The sequence below is a fragment of the Bos indicus x Bos taurus genome, chromosome 18, assembly GCF_003369695.1.
Source record: "Bos indicus x Bos taurus breed Angus x Brahman F1 hybrid chromosome 18, Bos_hybrid_MaternalHap_v2.0, whole genome shotgun sequence".
Lineage (NCBI taxonomy): Eukaryota > Metazoa > Chordata > Mammalia > Artiodactyla > Bovidae > Bos > Bos indicus x Bos taurus.
The window spans coordinates 25,077,863-25,095,894 of record NC_040093.1 but is presented as its reverse complement, the minus strand read 5'-3'; the positions used below and the strand labels follow the sequence as shown (position 1 = coordinate 25,095,894).

The window sequence follows — 18,032 nt, the reverse complement described above, 5'->3', positions numbered from 1 at the left end:
TTTCTGCATTTTTGCTTTTTATGTATTGTGGTGCCCTGGTTTAAACCCTCCAGTCATCTAAGGGAAACTCAGTCTGGGCAGGCTGGAACAAGTCTTACCTGAATCAATGTTTTAAGTGTCCCTGTGGCTTGACGTTTTGAATAATCAATCAGTCTCCATCATTTCTTAATCATGCACAACACAGGCCTCTCTTCAGTCTCTCTCTCCTCTCCCCCTCCTTCTCTCTCTCTTTTCCCCTCTCTCTCCCTCCCTTTCTCCTTCTTTGTCAACTCTTTTGGATCCTGTGTTTCTGCTATTAACATGCCCCAATGTCACATGCGAGCCTTTTCTTTAAAACAAGCTCCTCATTGGTGTATCTGGATACTTCTTTTATTATTATTACTGAATCTTTTTTTTTCCCATAATGACACCAGGATCATTATATAATCCCATAACAAAGAGGCTTTTGAGGCACCAGCTTTTGTCAACTCTAGGACAGAGAATCCATAATTGCATTATTCAGCTTTTTCCCCCCTTCTTCCCCCTCTTCCTTGCTTCGCAGAAACCCAACCTCAAGCATCACTCACATCTCTACCTTGTTACCTCGCCTTATACTATTTACCAAAGCGTTTGCCTTGAGGACCAGCATTTGCAAAGTTGCCTTAAAAAAGTTATTTTGTTTGATAATTAAGTCCTGGAGCCCACCGCGTGATGATTATTCTGGACCCATAAGGCAGAGAACCTGCGTGACGTTTTTCTCGAAGTTTAATTACCGTATGCTAATTTCCTTGCCTACTACGTGATTAATTAAAATCATATTTTCATAATCATTTGGCACTAGTATTGTTTTAGAATTATCATGATCTCCTAAATAGTGTCTGTAAATAAAGTCGCCTCTAATGGCAGGCGCGGGAGGCGAGGCTGACGACCTCTCCGTGTTTGTATCGCGGCGATTGGCAACATAACTGCCTTATTTACATTAAATACGCCACAAGGTTACAACGCGGATCAACGTCATTTGATCGCTGATGACTCCCTTAAACGCCCGGGCTGTGACTGATTCTCCGCGTCCCGCTGTCCACCGAGATTCACCCGGGAGTTTTTTTTTTTTTTCCCCCAGAAAAGAAACAGACTTTAAATAGTTTCAGGAGCAGGTAAGAATTACGCTTTTTCCTCTCCCCCTTTCCGTCTCTCTCTTCTCTCCCTCCGTGGCAATCTCTCTCTCCCTCTCGGCTGGATAAAAAATTCTTTAGTCAAAGGCAGGAATGCAAAGTAGTGACAAGCGAAGGGGCTGATATATGTCTCAGTAACGAGTCTGACAATCAGAATGTAGCTCTTGGAGAATAGATAGATTTTAATAAGTGTGTTTACATGAGCTCAAGGTCAGAAGCAAGCTGCGCTGTGTTAAATGGTTTCTTAGTTGCTAGACAGAGAGAAAAAATGGACGATCACACACCATTCTTTGTAGATTATTATATCAAGGGTTCAGTCTCTGGCTCATCAAAGCTAAATGCCGCAAGACCTATCTAGTTGCTGTGAATTATGCCAGGGCGACAATGGAGAGCGTTTTTAATGGTACAATGCATTTCACCTACCAGATAGGGGGAGGCCGAGCCGGGGATGGGGATGTCTGCTGGGGCTGGGTGATGAGTATCAATGAACGGGGCGATTCTGAAAAGAGGCAGACGAAAATCGAGCCCGCCCTGCCCCGGCTGGGCTGGGAACAGTTCGCAGGGCTCTGCCGAGTGGGCGAGCGAGGCGCGCGAGCAGGGCGCCCGTCCCCCCTCAGCCCCGGAAAATGATCAAGTCAATCATGTGGACATGTTTCATTATTCATTGAACACAATCTTTTACAACGCTCCGTTTACGTGCCCGAGTTTGCTCCCGACGCCCGCGTTTCAGTGTTTAAGGTAAGGAAAACAAAGGTGGGGGGGTCTTGGGGCGCGGCGCGGTGGGGGTGGGGGGCCGGGGGGGCGCGGCGGTGGGGGGATGGCCCTGGCGTCCGGGAGGTGGCAAAGTGAGTTTGGACTCTTGGCGCGGCCCCCCCGTCCCCTCCCCCTCCCCATCTCCGCGAGGCCTGCCGCCGGGTTCCTTCTCGCCCCACCGCGATTAAAAAATATGGTCTAATTAAATATCCGTGGCTGTGACGTTGGCGAGAGAAGCTGTCAGCGGGGGGAAAAAAAGAGGAAGAAACCGAGAAAGCGGCGGCGGCCGGGCATCGAAGGGCGCTAGAGAACTTCGGCGGCGAGCGGGACCCGCGCCTGGGCCGCCGCCTCCCCCGCCGCGGTCCCGGGACCGTTACTTTGAAAAGGAGCCGCCGGGCCTCGCGCCGGGCGCGCCAGCGGGACCCCGCGCCCCGCTCCGGGCCCAGCCCGCGCCCCCCAGCCGCGCGCGGCCCGCGAGCCGCTCTCGGCCCCGGGAAACTTTCAAAAGGGTCTGGGGGGTGGGGGGAGTCTGTGGAGACTGGGAGCCCGGGGCCGCGGAAACTTCTGCTCAAGTGACTTTCCCCATTTTCTCCTTTGCCTGAGAATTGTGCGCCCCTCGCTCCCTTTCTTCCTTCGCGCCTCGCTGCGGGATTCCGGCCCCGCCGCCGGGGGGTAGAAAGGGTAATTTGTAATTTTTTTTTTTTAATCAAAGTTAGCCGATGCTTACAGTGTGTCAAACTCGCGGGCGCCAAGGGCCGCTGAGACCTGCCATTTTGTGTTTTCATTGGCCTCCTGTACCCGGGGAGTCGGGCGAGGCCAAGGCCGGGGGCTCGGTAGGGCCGGGGTGTCAGGGTCCGAACTCGCGACCCCAGGAAAGGCCGTGGCGCCTGCCAGCGCAGGTGGTGACCGCAGCACCTGCCCTAGCCTATCCCAGGCCCGGGGGGCCAATCCTGGGGCCAAAAATAAAAATAAAGAGATAAATAAGTAACAGGTTATGGAGGGAGCTGAGCCGGCCAGCCCGGGGCTGGAGAAATGAGGCCAGTCAGAGTGGGGGAGTACGAGCGTGGGGGCTTAGGAAGGCGGGGAGACGGAGGGTTGGGGGCGTCTGGGAAGAGCGCAATTTGGGGGAACGGAATCCCCAGGCCAGATGTATGACTGGGAGGAGAATGATCTTTGCTGATAAACCTTTCTGTTTGCTTCAAGACATTTTTTGAAGATGAAGAATTGAGGAAAACAGTCGTAGGCGGGACCAGGATGTATTTTAGGCAAAAAAAAAAAAAAAAAAGGGGGGGGGGAGCTTTTCTTTGATGATGAGTAGGAAAGTGTCCAGATCTCGACGCGCCCATCTGTTGCAGTTTTGCAAATAATTTAAAATATAGATATCTGTATATAGATGGATGTGTGTAAAGTGGAAGGTGGAAACGCAGGCGCTGGGAAGTTAGGAAAAAGAATGAAAAGGGGATTCGGGGGCAGAGATCTGTCCCCAGCCCACTCTTCTGAGAAAACTCCTGCAGGGCTTTCTTTGGGGACAGGTGGAAAGTTGTCTCCCCTCCTTTTCACACTTCTGTATTGTGAACGTTCCTATGTCCGCCTCCCGGCGAACGTGCACACAACCCTCGAGTTAGGTGGAAGGTCGGACTATCGATTGGGGGTGGGCAGGGGACCGCGCAGGCCTGAGCAAAGAGCGGGGGCGAGGAGGGGCAGGGCGGGGTCCCAGCCCCGCGCGCCGGTCGCAGCCACGGCTGGGTTTTGTTTGCCGGATATTGTTATGTCTAACGAGTGCCTCACAGGAGACGTGATTTGTCAGCCGCCTTCGTTTTCACTTTAGCAGAAAATACGGCGGCTGCGCGGCGTCCTGGCCTGCGGGTCGGGGAGCCCGCGGGCGCTGGTGGGCGCGCAAGAGTGCGTGCGGGTGGGAGCGGGCGGCCGGCCGGCCGCTGGTAGGGGCAGTGGGCCGGGCGGAGTGAGTGCGCGCGCGGTGCCGGCCTCGGCTGCTCCTGCGCCTTCTCCCGGCAGCCGCCGCCGCTGTGCAGTTTAGCAGAAAACCGACAGGGGCCGCGTTTGCTGAGCGCATCCGGCCGCAGGGCAGCCCGAGCGGGCCGCGGGGCCGGGCTGACCGGTGTAGACTCAGGGAGGGGGTTGGGGGGAGGACAGGCGGGGAGGGGCGCGAGAAGCAGGCTGGGCCAGAGTGCTCTCCACCGCCAGTGTCCGTTGTCCCCGGTGTCCCGGGCGCGTTGGGCAGCCTCTGGAGCCCTGGCCTTGCGCCCCCGCCCCCAACCAGGGCTTAGGTGAACTTGGGGTGGGGTGAGCGTGCGTGCGTGCGTGTGTGTGTATGTGTGTGTGTGTGTGGCCGGGGGGAGGTTAGACTGGGAACGCGCTGTTTTCTTTTCCAGTTTGATATTAGCAACTGGATTTTTACTTTGAGACCGGCTTTGCTCACTGCTGGGGTTGGGAGGGGGCGATCTTTTCCCATCACTCACATCTTTGTTCATTGTTCACTGAGTGGAAGGCAGGCGACTTAAAGAGACGAAAGAGGAAAAAGAGGGGGAGCAAGAAGAGGGAAGGAAGAGAGGCGCGGGGAAAGCGTCCCCGCCCCCGCCCGGGTCGGGTTGGACGGTGAAACAGTAAACCCGCGCACGGAGGGTCGCCGGGAAAGTGGACATTACCGCTTTAATTAACTTCGAGATGCTCCGGCGGCGGGACCTGGCGTAGCCGTGACGCGCCCCCATAAATCTGCCCGGCCCGGGGCTGCTCCGAGAACTCGTACAGTAGCGGCGTCAGACTCGACGCGCGCCTCCCAGTCCGGAGCCTATTTGCATAATTGGATCTTTCTTTCTTTTTTTTTTTTTTCTTTCTTTTTTTCCTTTCCCCTCATTCTCCCTCCCTGAAACTTGTTTGAAAACCCAAGTGAAAACTGCGACGACCTGCACGCTCAAAAGCGAGTGCCAAGTAAGTGCCCTGCCGTGGCCTCGGTGCGCCCCGAGGTTAGCGCGCAAAGCAGGCGAGCGAGGTGCCCTGGCGCCGTGCGCTGCCGGGCGGGCCTCGGCGGAGGGCTGCTCGCTGGCTGGAGGACTGCAGCCGCCGGCTCCGGCGCTCCCGGCTAGCAGCTTGCACAACTTTTCCCCCCTCTGCTCCCGAGTTATCGGGTCAGGTGAGGTGTTTGGGCCAGGCGTGTACCTGTAGCGAGAATCGGGAGGCGATCATTGGGACGCGGTGGAGTTGGGCATCTCGGGTCCTGGCGGGTAGTCGGTCCCCGCCGCGGTGGAGGGTAGAGCTGCGAGCCAGAGAGCGAGCCGGGCCGGCTGCTAGTCGCGCCGCGCCGCGTCTGCAGCTCGTCGCCAAATGCCTCCCCCATTATTCTAAGGTTTGTGTCTCTGGCTGTGTGTGTGTGTGTGTGTGTGTGTGTGTGTGTGTGTGTGTGTGTGTGTGTGTGTGATCGGCTGTGCTTTAAAAAGAAAGGAAAGCAAGCACAACAAGAGCAAGAAGGGCTTCTCCCTTAGCTCCTTCCCTCCCCCCCCCCCTCCAATTTCTCCAGCATCATTTATTTCTAGTGCTCGAAGGAGAGTGTGCAGGGCTTCTTTACTAAAGACAGAGTCACCGAGAGACTGACAATTCTGTTGGAAATGCCATAAATTCTATAGCCAAAATGTAGCTACATTCATAAAATATCAACCGTGGCCTGTCCAGATAAGTGATTTTATAATATCTCAAATTTTATTAAAAACACAATAGTGTATTATTTATTTACATGTTCAGAACCTGGGGAAAAGTAGATTTTCTTGGGAGAAGACTGTAACCCTAGTTTCTGTTTGCTAGGAAATTTGCTGGCAGCTCGGCCCACCAGCCTGATGGGAAGGGGCAGGGGACTCAGCTTTGGCCTGGGGAGACGCAGGGGCGCAGCGGGCAACCCTCCGGCCTCTGCTTGGGGAGAGCCTAAGGCTTCTGGCTGAAGGCTGCTTTAGTTATGATGTCATTCTGATAGCGGAGTGCAAATGTCTCCTGATTCCACCATTAACCGCCTGGCTGATTTGCTTGGTAATGATAGCACTGCCGTCCAGCGCTTTGACAAATGCAGGCCCGCAGAGCCCTAGGAATTAACTCCCCCTCCACCCCCAGGAAGAAGTGAGCTGCCAGAAGTCTCACTACTGGGACCCTGACTTGAACTTTGTAGTGCCTGAGTCCAGACACTAACAAGGATGACAGGCCCCTAGATTGAGGGATCCCTGTTTTCCCAAAGTTTGGAAAACTTTTAGAAGGCTTCAATCTACAGAATACCCTTAAGCTGGTAACACTTGATTTGGGTTGTGACCAGGCAGAGGCATTTTTTTGATCTGATGGATGGCTGGGACCCCAGGTCTCTCTGGGGCCATTGCATAGAAAACGGGATTGTGACATCTGCTTCCTACCTTCAGTCCCTTAACTGTGACTTTATGTTAATATCACTGCAAGTAAACCGGATTTAGTGTGGATTTTTAAATAGTGTACAATGATTTAAGATTTCTTTTGATTTACTGTTCAAATGAAATTTGCATAAATGTGATGAAAATGAACTTAACATCTGGGCATATGAAAAAAGGTTAGTACCTCATATGTCATCTGCAGAGAAAGTCTCTAAAATGCTTTCACCCTAAACTGGGTTCGGGGAAACAGTTCCTGGAGATATAAATGGTAATTATGGAAAACCTGGAGAAAGCGCTTTCAATAAATTTGCATTCTCTTGGACCACTGCTCTGAAAACCCATCTTGTTCTGTGCCTGGAGTGCTTAACTTCTGAGCAAGCTTGAGATCTCACAACTCAGCAAGTTAACTGCTGGCTGGGGCTGTCTTCACGGAAGACATAGGGCAGAATAAGGAGAGACAGTCACGCTGCTCTGGTCCAAGCCGGAGGCCAGTAACCCCCATTATGAGAGAGGACAGGGAGGTGGCCAGGATGTGCAGCCCTACTAACCACAGCTGCCCATTGGGTATTGAAGGCAGTGCTGAGATGTAGAATCATTCATTGCCTGCTGAGCCCCAAAAAGCTGACAGATTAGGTTGTCTACTCTGCCTTAGGTAACCAAAGAAATTTCCACCAGATCAGACCTATAAAATCCAAGAGCCCATTCAAATGAACTCTGAACTTCACCTTTCTGAGCAAGAGAAACTTATCTCTGGCATAAGGGAATCAGAGTTAAACAGCCTTTCCCAAACGTGGTTGCCTTTTGCTCAAAAGTTGGCTGTGAATGGCACAGGTGTTTTTAAAGTGCCTTGAATGGAAGGGGAAAAAAAGACAGCAATGATGCTCATGAGAATATAGATGAACTTATTTTTTTTAAAGAAGAGGATCATAAAAGAAGAAAGCAAATAGATTTATTTTTCCAGTTTGAATGAGGACAATTATAGCTTTTTAACGTCTTTGGATTTAGTGTTTTTAATAAGCCTTTTAAGTAAGCTGAAATATCAGCTTGCATTTTGTTCTCAGCATTATTTAAAGTGAGACTTGACGCAAGTTTAAAAACAGAAGTGAGCTTTTTGTAGGTCAGCTTTTGTCCATGCTGAGGTTGGGAGTCCCCCACAAACCTCTGCCAGGACCCTGAGCAGATGAGAGTGCTCAGCCCCGCTTCACCCTGTCTCCAGGTGAGATAGATGTGGGCTGGAAGGCTGCCGGCGGTCAGGTGACCTGATGCTATCTCCCAGACTGTGAAGGTTGGATTTTGGAGTCTAAAAGCAAGATGCAAGTTCACTGACATGGGAGAGACTCACATCTGCTAGTAGGGGCTTGTGAGCCGAGTAGCTCAGTGAAACCATGCCTGTCATGCACACCGGCCGCCCCGTCTTGGACATGCCATTGCAGGACAGCAGAGACGCTGGAGGGAAAGGAGCTGTCCTAGGCAAGGTGGGGGTGGAGGGTCTGACTGCTGTGGCTCATTGTGTTTTACCTGATCTTGTGGTACCTGTTTGGGAGTTGTTGAGAGAGGGGCCTTTTGTTAAGGAGAGGGTTGCTTGCTCAGGTCTGGGCTGTCTAGGCCACCCTTGGTGGCATTGAATGCCATAGAGGGTAAGAGCCAAGCTAACTTAGAGAGTCCTATGTGCAATCAAACCGAGCTAAGCCAGGGAGTTGGCCCACCAGGATCTCAGTTGTGGTGATGCTGGGGTGTGTGTGTGTGTGTGCACGCTGGAAAGGGTGTTCTTGCTAGAAACACCTGTTATGAGATGATTTCCTATTTATTCACAGTGTATTACCCAGGGTAGATTAGTGAGTTTATCAGTGTCTGTGCACAGTGGAAGGACTGGGGCTAAAAGAGCTGAAGGAATCACAAAGTGGAGGGGGACATGTATGATCAGAAGATGGACCCTAAAGAATGCAGGCCCCCTTTCCTACATCATTGTGCAGAGAGCAGGGCTGGTTTTAGTGGACTCTCTTGGCTGTTAGAAAATGTTACCCATGCAGCTTTCACTTAAAAAAATCATTGTAGATCTTTGGGTTCTCTTATACTGGAGTTTTTGCTGCTACAGAGGGCATTGCTGCTGCTGCTAAGTCGCTTCAGTCGTATCCGACTCTGTGCGACCCCATAGATGGCAGCCCACCAGGCTCCCCCATCTCTGGGATTCTCCAGGCAAGAACACTGGAGTGGGTTGCCATTTCCTTCTCCAATGCAGGAAAGTGAAAAGTGAAAGTGAAGTCGCTCAGTCGTGTCCAACTCTTAGCGACCCCATGGACTGTAGCCCACCAGGCTCCTCCGTCCATGGGATTTTCCAGGCAAGAGTACTGGAGTAGGGTGCCATTGCATTGTCCGACAGAGGGCATTGAGCGCTTGGCTTTCCACAGCCTCTGAGCATGCTAGAGGTCAGGTTTATCTGCCCTAAGAGACCAGATCCAGGTGAGGCCTTTGGTGGGACTTGCCAGGCTGGCCTGAACATTGTTTCTCTAGACCGGGGTTTCTCAAGTGTGACACTAAGGATGTTACCCACTTGTAGACTCTGTCCTGTGTTTTATAGGATGTTGAGCAGCATTCCTGACCTCTACCCACTAGACGTCAGTAGCTCTCCCCAGTTGTGACAATCAAACGTGTCTCCAGACATCTGCATACATCCCCCTGGGGGAAATCAGGTTCACTTCCCACAGCTTTTATGTGCCAGGCCCCATCCTGGGCATCTCAAGGGGCACAGGGAAGTCTGACCCTCAAGGAGCGCACAGCCTGGTGGGGAGACACGTGTGTCCCAGTGCCCTGGGATACCAGGGCCTGTACCACATGGGGGCAGAACTGGGGGTCTGAGAGGAAGGGGAATGTCAATTCACAGTAGAGGAATACCTGGGTGGAGGGTGTCTGGGGCTCAACTCTGTTTTTATTGTCAGTTACACCCTGAAAATGGCCCTGCCAGTGAGAGCTGTGTTTCTGGGCTCCCTGACTGTGACAGGCAAACCAAGAAGTATAAGGCAACAGTTCTCAGACTCTGAGTTGAGGCTGGGCATCCTGCTGGCAGGGTGATGACAGTGGCTTATTTCTGTGCATTCACTACATGGCAGTCATGGGTTCTAAGCACTCGACTTGTTTAATCCTTACAGCCTCTCTATGAGCAGGTACTATATTTGTCCCAAATTTCAGGAAGGGAACCTCAGACATTGAGAGAGGGGAGTGGAGGATCCAGGATTAGAACCCATCCAACCTGCCTCTGGAGTTGTCACATTCAACCCCACTCCTGCCCAGAACACCTCCCTTGACCCATGGCTAGCTGCCCTTTCTGAGGGCACACTCACCACAGAACCCCTGGAATTCCATCATTGACCCACCAAGCTCATCCACACAGAGCCAGCAGCCCTTTTTAAGGGACACAGATCTCCAAGTGGGGCCTCTGGGTGGTAGTGGCAGGAAGGTTATGCAGATACATTAAGAGATGCAAGAAGGAAAATTAGTTTGTAGGGTCCCCCTCCTCTACCTACCTATTCTTACTCCGTAGCTTTACAATGAGAAAATTAAGTGCCATTTTGACACAGGAAAAATGATCACCGTAGGCTTGAGCTGACATTAACCTGAAAGTTTTCTATCAAGGCTTTGATCACCTGAGCTGTGTTTAGCTTTGATTACTGAGGTGGGCTTGTCTCTTGTACTCCGCCCCACCCTGTTCTCTCTGTCTCTGCTAGTCCTTCAGCTCAGTCCCTCACGATCTTTTAGCCTGTGTTGGTTGTTATCGAACACACATTCACCCGTACACATAGGCAGGATGAAGTAACCCTATTTAGGTTGTGAAAGCCAACCCACAGAGCCTCTAAAGTTGAGATTAATCACAGAAATGCCCATCTCAGCCTTAATTACAATGACGTTCTTACTTGCATGTCTGAGGTTTCAAAATAATTCCTATAGATTTGGATGAGATTTTGGTTCGTGGAAGGGCTAGATGGTAGGGCTCTCAGGGAACATTAATGCCTGTAGTTTCTAGGCACCTGAGAAGGCAGGGTCTGGGGCCTCTCTGTAGGTGTGCAGAGGTGGCCAGACATAGCCACCAGCAGTGGCTGCTCTTGGGTGCCTGCCTTATGCCAGACCCTGCACTCTGCACCTTGGATTTGTAGTCTTAAGGAGACCTTTTGACAACAGAGTGAAGGGCATCCCTCGGCTCGGTTTCACCAGTGGGCAGACTGAGAGGTGTGGCCACTTGTTGCAGCTACAAGCCAGGGTTCGAAGCCAGCCTCATTAGCCCTGGGTCTCACACTGCTGACCTGTCTGCACCGCTGCCTCCCTACTCAGTACTCAGGACTGTGAGTGCAATCATCCTTCCCTGTCATAGTAACTCGCCTTTCTCATGGAAGTTAAAAATGTAAACCAGAACTTGCTACTTGGAGAACATATGCATTGTTATAAATTTGTTTTCAAGAGGGAGAAAATATTTGGAAACTGTATCAGCTAAACTGTATCAACTATAGAGAAGCAAACAAATCACAGACCACATAGATATTATATATGGAATTTAATTTCTTGAATAGCTTGATTATTTAATTTTATCTTTCAAAATATCTGGAAATACTTATTTCTTATTGACTAGAGAAGAAAGTGGCACGATTTTTTTTGTTGTTCTTTAAATTTTTAAAAAAATTCTTTATTAAAATCTATTAAAGTCAAGTCAAGCAAAGCCTTCCAAATTATTACAGAAAGGCTGTTATTTCTATGAAGTCTATTGAAGGGGGTGGGAAATCTTATCAAAATTACAGCTAAAGTGCTTTAATTATTTTGCCTCCTCGGCCAGGGCTCGCAGTCTGGGGGTTGTAATCTATTGATGCCAAGTGGCTATTTCAGCAGCCTTAAATCTGTACCGAGCAGAGAGCATCTCACTGGTGAAACATGGCTGGATCTGGCAGTTAAACTCTGTAGGATTCCTGCAGCATCTGAGAAACTTTATTCACAAACATTTTCCACCTGAAAGAGGGTCAGCTCTGGTGGGTGGCAATCCTGCTCTGAGAGCCAAGAAGAGTTCAAAAGGTGGGAAAGTGCAGTGTGGGAATGTGGGAGAGGGAAAAGCTGCCACATGCGGACATTAAAGGATTTCATCTGTGCAGCCAAAACCTCTTCGATGGTGGAGGGCGGCCTCTGCACTGGTCCCCACTGCCAGTAGGTCTCCTCGAGTCCTCGGGCTGCTCTGAGCCATCTGAAGCCCAGCTCCACCAGGAACTCTCATGGACTCTGGAAGCACCATTTCTTAAGCAAAATGCCAGACACCCTGTCTGCAGTTCTTTTCTGAGCTCATTGATTTGACAACTTAATATCTATTTTCTGTGTGCTTTTTGTTTTGTTTCATTCTCCCCTCTTCCCAGCCTCCACCGCCCCCCCCCCAACCCATTTCCTCCTTTTCAGCTGTTTTCACCCTTTGCACACGAATTTCTGAAACTATATGAAAAAAAGCTTTCGTTGAAGTCTGGTGGGGGACCGTTTGAATTTTAGTCTTATTTAAAATTCTCCTCTAACATATTTTAGAGGCAGAAGGACAGACACAATGAGACGAACGTTTGCATCATCTGAAAATGTATTGATTAAAGCCCATAAGGTGGCAGTTTCCCCTTTAATAACTGCTGCCACCCCGAGGAAGACACAGTGGCTTTCTAAGTGCGTGACAAATGAGGGGCTCACCCAGGATCTGGTCATCTCATTGGCATTTCCCGTGACAATGCTTCTGTGATGTAACCAGTGGTGATATGCTTGCCTTTTGGGGGGGATGTGCGTTCCGTGCCTTCTGGCATGTTTATTCTTTAGCAATGGCTGTCTGGTGAGGTCAAGTAATATATTGCAGATTATTGGAGTACGTACCATTTTCAAAACCCTCCCGGAAGAACTGGCTGCGTTTTGACACACTGCCCTTTTATCTCAGTGATACCAGCAACTTGATCCTCACATTTCCCTCCTGTCTCAAAAGGTTGACAGGAGCTAGATCCGTTGTGAGACGTTTTTCCAGGGACTGCTGGCTCTGCCTGAATCAGGAGCCTGGCTGCTCAGGTGACAAATACCAGGCCCTTGTGTGGATCGTGGGGACTACTGGGGTCTGCTATTCAGAAAACTTTCTCTCCCTTTGCATGATAATATTGTTCTGATAAAATTCGTGTAATTCTTGTGTGTGATCTCAAAATACCACCTTCCATAAAATAATTTGTTTATTGATCTAAAGAAGGAGTGGTTTCCAGCTCTTTCGTTCCTTGGGACAGACTTTTCGAGTTAGAATCTGTCTCTTTGACTCTCTTCTGCTAGAGGTTGGCCTCCTGTGGAGGTCGGGCAAAGGGGTTAGGCGACCTGGGGAGGCTGGGGACTAAGCACTTTTTTCTTTAGGAACCAGGGCTGAGCAGAATTCAAGGTGCAATTCTAATAGAACAGTCTGTGCTTAAATGGACTGATATTTGTGTTTGCCCATCTCCATCTTGAAGGCAAGTGAATTAAATCATTGCTGCACAGGGGAGCAGTGCAGGGGGCCCTCTTTTTATTAATTTCTATCATCAGCCAACTGTTAACCCTTAGATTAACACAAAGAAACTTTGTGTTCCTTCCTACTTTCTGTATCGTTGCTCCGGAAGGAACAACTGCCGGGGAATTCTTTGTGTGCATTTTATTTGCTAATTAAATTGTTTGCAACGGTTACACAGTACACGTTTTGCTTGATATATCAGTATCTATAAGTTAGTTTTTTGCATTATTTACTTTTTAGGGGTGTTCCCTCTTTCATTGCATGATTAAGATGCTTATTTCACTGAGCTGGAAACATCGAGTTTGTAAATGAGGAAGAGCTAGAAGCGTTTTTGTTATTGTTTTTCAGCAGTGTAACACAGTAATAAAGAGCTCAGGACCAGTCAGATGGGACCAGGCTCGATACCCAGCGCCACTCCTTCCAAGATCTTTGAGAGCAGGGCATTTTCTGTCTTTAAGCCTCAGTTTTCTCATCCGTAGAATTGGAATATTTTTTTCCTCCCGAATTGAGTCATCAGAATTAAAAGAGAAAATGATTACTTAATGAGCCCAGAGACCAGCTATTCTACAAATGGCCAGCTAATATTATTACTTGTATTGTACATTTTGTTAAATATTTTAGGAATGAAATCCCTACCCCACACAATAGCCATCAATCACTTGCAAAGCCTAGTGAGCTGTCATTCCTCTTTTGTTTCCCTGACTGGTCTTTGGAGTTATTTATCCGGGAATCAATAAGTATCAGCTGATTGATTTCCTATACATTTCAGAAGATGCATTTTAAAGGGTCAGCTGAGTTTATGGAAGGTTATGGAATGGGGGTAGGGTTTAAGTCCTCACTAAACAAATATGCTCATTCCAATCCATCAAGTGTTAGCACTGTGTTCCCAAACCATACACGCACGCACACACGCACACACACACACACACACACACACACACACACACCATACCACACCACACCATACCACACCCTGGTTGTAGCAATCTTGGTAGGAACATTATGCACCTTACTCTTTATCTTTGCCCTGGATCCAAGCCAAAGGCCCCAAGGAGGCACTACTGTCATTCATTCCTTCTTCATTCATTCATTCAGTCTTTTAAAAAAATATGTATTAAGTGTATTCTGTGTCCTAGGCAGATTAGTGGTGTGGAGAGCAGAATCACTTTTGAGGGTGTTATACCAAGACCAAAGTACAAGTGTAGGCAGTGAAGATGATGCTTTAGGTTCCAGGTTCCAAAATACACACACAGAGACACAGACACACACACAAGCACACATGAAATTCACCTGATTTGCATACTTACACACAATCACTTGATGATTTCAAGGGACCCAAGTGCTTGTGCATGAAGTATAAAATTAATGAGTTGAACTTGTGGCCATTGCATTCAAGATGAGTTACCCAAGAGAGAGGTGGGGAGTTGAACATAACTCCTTTACTTTTTCCTGCAGGGGAAAGCGTGGAATTCTGGGTGGCTTTTCCTCACTGGGGGGGATACCAAATCTATGACAAAATCAACATTCCAGTCATCCTTGGAAAGTACCTAGCAATGTTATATTAAGAAACAAGATCCCATCTTCCTGTAGGAAATTTGAAACCACGATCAGGTCTTGTAGATATACATCTAGCATTTATTGAGTGCTTATTACATAGATGACCTTGGGCTTTAAAGTGCAAGATATTGTTTAATTTAGTTCTTAGAACACTGCCTTTTGGTGGAGAACAGGAGGTATATCCATGCTGTATGACTTGCCCAAGGTCATGTAGCTGGTAGATGGCTTTGCTGGGCTTTCTCTGCATGGACTTGTGCCTGTGACTGTGGCTGTGTGTGACCTTTGGACTGGGGCTCTGGATAGCTGGTCTGGACCTCTGGAGATGGCATTCTCTAGAACAGAACCATTGGAGAGTCAAGGCTTCTGAACTTCATGGACCTCTTCTTCAGTTGGAGTAGGCTGCCATGGAGCAGAGCCCTTGGCAAGCGGTGAGGGCTGCTTTCCTGTCGCACTCTTTTCTTTGCACCACTCGGGGCAGTGTCGCCGTGCTCTACGTTCATTCTCTTGGATTTATCTGTCCTATAGATATTCACAGTGTAGGTGCTGAGAACATAGCAGTGGACCCAACATCCATGAGTCCTGCAGCTCTAGAGAGTCATAAGAGACATAATATTTGTCATGCCCACTTTGATCATGAAGATTCTGAAGGAAGAGGACAGAGGGCTATGGGGAAGCCCCTCTTCAACGAGTTGGTCAGTGCTGTTCTTGGTGGTCTAAAGGTGAGAAGGAGCCAGTAAAGCAACGGGTAGGGAAAACTCCCAGGCAAGGGAACAGCATGTGCAAAAGCCCTGAGGCTGGAAGGACCTCAGTGGTGAGAAGAAAGAAGGCCAGGGTGGTTGGAGCTGATTGTGGACTGCTCCCCAAAGGACATTACAGTTGTCTTTCTTTGCACCGAGGAGATATTGTCTAGCTGAAGCTGCTCCCTCAGTCTGCTGTGGGCATGGCCTGTTGAGGGCACTTCTGTTGGAGGGTGTCTGCTGGCGGCTGTGGCCTTCTCTGCCATCCAAAGTCAATATTTTCCTTCCAAGTGGCCCTTCCCTCCTTCCATCCATCCCTTCTTCTCCCAATGTAATTCATTCATTCCACAAATATCCACTGAACATCTACTCTGTGCCAGGCACATAGTGAATATAAAGTTAGTTGCAAAGATAAAAGTCATGTAAGCTCTCTCAGATTTTAGGATCTATTGAGATTCACAAGTGCTTCTGTGATGCCTGGCTCCCCTCTGCCCAAATCCTAACTCTAGGGGTATCCCCCTGACTGCACAGTTCTGCTATACTTAGTTTGGTTAGACTTGTTTATTTAGTCTCAGAGGAGAGAGGGTGAAGCTCAAGTCTGCACCAGCATCTCAGAGTCACCCTGTCTCTCCTGTGCGCAGCCGTAGTGGCTGCACACTTCCTCCCTTCCCACCTCTTGTTCCTGAGTGTGCACCCGTGTCAGGCAGTGTGCAGAGCGCCAGGCGGAATGACGGGCAATGCCACCATGGGGCCTCTGTCTCCATGGGGACACTCAAGTTTGTGCTTGATTAAGATGTCTTGGGATTTTGAGGAGGTTCTCACCACCCAGCAATTTCTGGGGGTCATGAACTCGTTCCCCTTTCAGGAAAGGGACAGCTTGGCAGGAAAGCCAGATACTTGTTTATATCACCTGTAAGTCCAAAGAAGACTTTATGCTATGGAACTTGAAAGTACACATTTACATGCCTGGCTGTTTTGATTCATTACTTACATGATTACTCTAGTAACTTTTAAATTTAATTTAGTTTAATTTTTTAGTGGAAAATGAAGTATGTCCTGGCTCTTTGGATACTGAACTTTTTTTCTCTTCATTTGGTTTTAAATGGTTAAGTAAATTTCATTAAATAACTGTAAACATTCCAAATCATCCTGCATATATATCGTATTTCACATCATCACAACTTCGATGTAAAATATTAAAATGTAAATGACTCAAAAGAAAAATTATGGAAACAAATGCATGACTTTTATTACACTTTCAGAAAACTTGCTCAGATATTTCCCTTTCCTTAGCAAAAATCTGTGATGAATTAAGAGAAAAGACATTTAAGAGTACTATAAAAAATAATTCTTTAGAATAAAGGAACAGACCTTGGTAAACAGTATTCCCCCATTTTATCTGTTCAGATATGTGAGTATATGTTAGATATTGTCCACTCATCAACTTGATTATTATAAAGTAAGTTATATCAGCATGAATATTATCATTTTAATTTCTGAGCTTTAGTTGGAATAATAGTTTATCCAAGTATATAAATGTAAATCTAAATTTGTATATATTTCATGAAATTTGAACCAACAGTTCTTCCTTTTCCTCTTAAGAAATATTTCAGTATAGTAAAAATTGTCTGGGAAGCATTTGGTATTTTATTTTGGTCTCTGTCACGACTTTGCATGTGATTGTTCTATATTAATCTTGAAAAGTGACACAAGATTTCTTTTCCATAATAAATAGCAAATAAGTTAATAATAACAAATGATAACTCTAATGAAAAAATTATATTTTCTCCAACTTAATAGAAGAGTGGCAATAATAGGTAGGATAAAATAAAATCAATATTTTGACACTGCCCTATTATGTCTGCCTCATTAATTTGGAGAAAACTTCTCTCTTCAATCCTAAATCACAAAGTGTCAACAAATAGTAGTTTTAATGTCTACTCTCATTCCAGTACATTTAATGCTTTGCAAGTTATTTTTGGAGGAAAATGATTTTTGATTCTGCAGATGTATAGAGATTGCATTGTGTAGGTTTTTGTCTTAGGGAACAATGAAAAAGTTTTGCCATGTAATTTGTATACAAGAGATAGTTCATTCCAAATTCCAATTCAGCACAATACTATATGGTTTTTCACATAAATGAATATATGTGTATGCATATCTGTTTGAGTCTATATGTATATATTTGTATATGTATGTGTATGTATGTATTATTGTCCTGTTTTATTTTCTTCACCCACGCTCTCTCTCTCTCTCTTTTTTTTTTTTTTTTTTTTGCCATGGGCCCCTGCAGTGAAAGTGCAAAGTCCCAACCCATTGGACTGCCAGGGAATACCCCCACCACACACACACACACACACTCACACACACACACACACTCACACACTCACACACACACACACACACACTCACACACACTCACACACTCTCTCTCTCTCTCTCTCTCTCTCTCAAAGGGCATGCTCATTCATGTTTATTAATCTCACCCAAAGTTTCACTTAGCTTCCTCTTCCTTTAGAAGAATCCAGCATTTCTGATTTCTGAGTACAATGCTAGCACTTATTCAGGCTCCTATTGACTGGGGCCACGTGATATAAGTGATTGATCCACCTTAGACACAGGCTTGCTAATTTTCCATCGTAACGGTCCTTTCCACCTAGTCCATTCTTCCTTACTCCATACAGTGTTTAAGAACGCTTCATCCTGCACACACCCCCCTCCCCGTCCTTGCTGTTACACTAACGCAGAATTACATCTTTCACTTGTGCAAAAGTATTTGTATCACCACTGCCTGTCCTCCTTTGTTTTCCTGAGATCACAAAAGCCTGGGATTTAGAATAGCAGATAATAACATACGGTGCATATTATTGATGCTGCTTTAATTGTCTTATTGACAACTCACTTGAACTTGGAG

The 18,032-nt window shown here is 47.6% G+C and overlaps 1 protein-coding gene across 10 annotated transcripts in view; it reads left to right on the top strand.

Annotated features, from left to right (window-relative positions):
- Window positions 1–827: 827 nt before the first annotated feature.
- Window positions 828–18,032, top strand: part of ZNF536 (zinc finger protein 536) — a 448,820-nt gene continuing 431,615 nt past the window's right edge. For 5 of the 10 annotated variants that reach the window (XM_027516039.1, XM_027516031.1, XM_027516038.1 and 2 more), the window contains exon 1: window positions 1,817–1,889. The gene's annotated coding sequence lies outside the window, so the exon portion shown is untranslated. Of the gene's footprint in view, window positions 1,134–1,805; window positions 1,890–4,165; window positions 4,854–18,032 lie in introns of those variants that run through there. The other 5 variants (XM_027516035.1, XM_027516032.1, XM_027516037.1 and 2 more) reach the window with 3 other exon arrangements.